Raw genomic sequence first — 896 nt, forward strand, 5'->3', positions numbered from 1 at the left:
TTTCCCCCGGCATTTGTTTTTTCGCGCCGCATGGAAAAGAAAAAGAAGAAGGGTCAGAAGTGGGGCTTTTTTAACCGCTGTAAAAAGTGTGGAAGTAAATTGGCACCTCCAGACGGCCATGAACTTTGTTTGTTCTGCTTAGGCGAGTCGCATAGAGCAGATACTTGTAAGCATTGTGCTAAATTTTCTAATCAGACGAAAAAGAACCGTGCCGCACGGTTAAAGGTCGCTCTGTTGGAATCCGCGCTTCACCCGTCTTCTGCTATGGCGGACCAACCTTCTACCTCACGTACAGCCGTCGATACCAGAGCATCGATACCGACGAGGTCGACATCGAAAGCCGCTTCAAAACAGTCAACTAAAGGCAAGTCTGTGAGGGAACATTCCACTAAGAAGGACAAGCCGGCCAAATCGTCTAAGGAGGGTAAGACTGGGCCCCCTGAGGCCGTTCCTTTGCAGAAACATCGAAAGCCGCTTCAAAACAGTCAACTAAAGGCAAGTCTGTGGGGGAACATTCCACTAAGAAGGACAAGCCGGCCAAATCGTCTAAGGAGGGTAAGACTGGGCCCCCTGAGGCCGTTCCTTTGCAGAACCCGCCACCGTTAGTGCCGGAATCCACGGTTGCATCGAAGTCTAAGGATGCATTGATACCGACTGAGGCGTCGATACCAGAGCCACAACCTCCTACAATGTCGCCTTCTGCTCTACTGGCTTCATCACTAAGCCAACAGATGCCAGAGATCGTCGATATCGATACGGCGGAACTCATGAGTCACCCAATAGGTGCAGAGTTTCCCCCCGCAAGATCTACTTCATCGGCATCGATGCTCTCGGGACTGCCCGATACCGATGGCGCTCGATACCGACCGAGACATAATGTGGAGCGTTACCACCCC

The sequence above is a fragment of the Gekko japonicus genome, unplaced genomic scaffold (genome assembly GCF_001447785.1).
Source record: "Gekko japonicus isolate JY-2015 unplaced genomic scaffold, Gekko_japonicus_V1.1 scaffold547, whole genome shotgun sequence".
Classification (NCBI taxonomy): Eukaryota; Metazoa; Chordata; class Lepidosauria; order Squamata; family Gekkonidae; genus Gekko; species Gekko japonicus.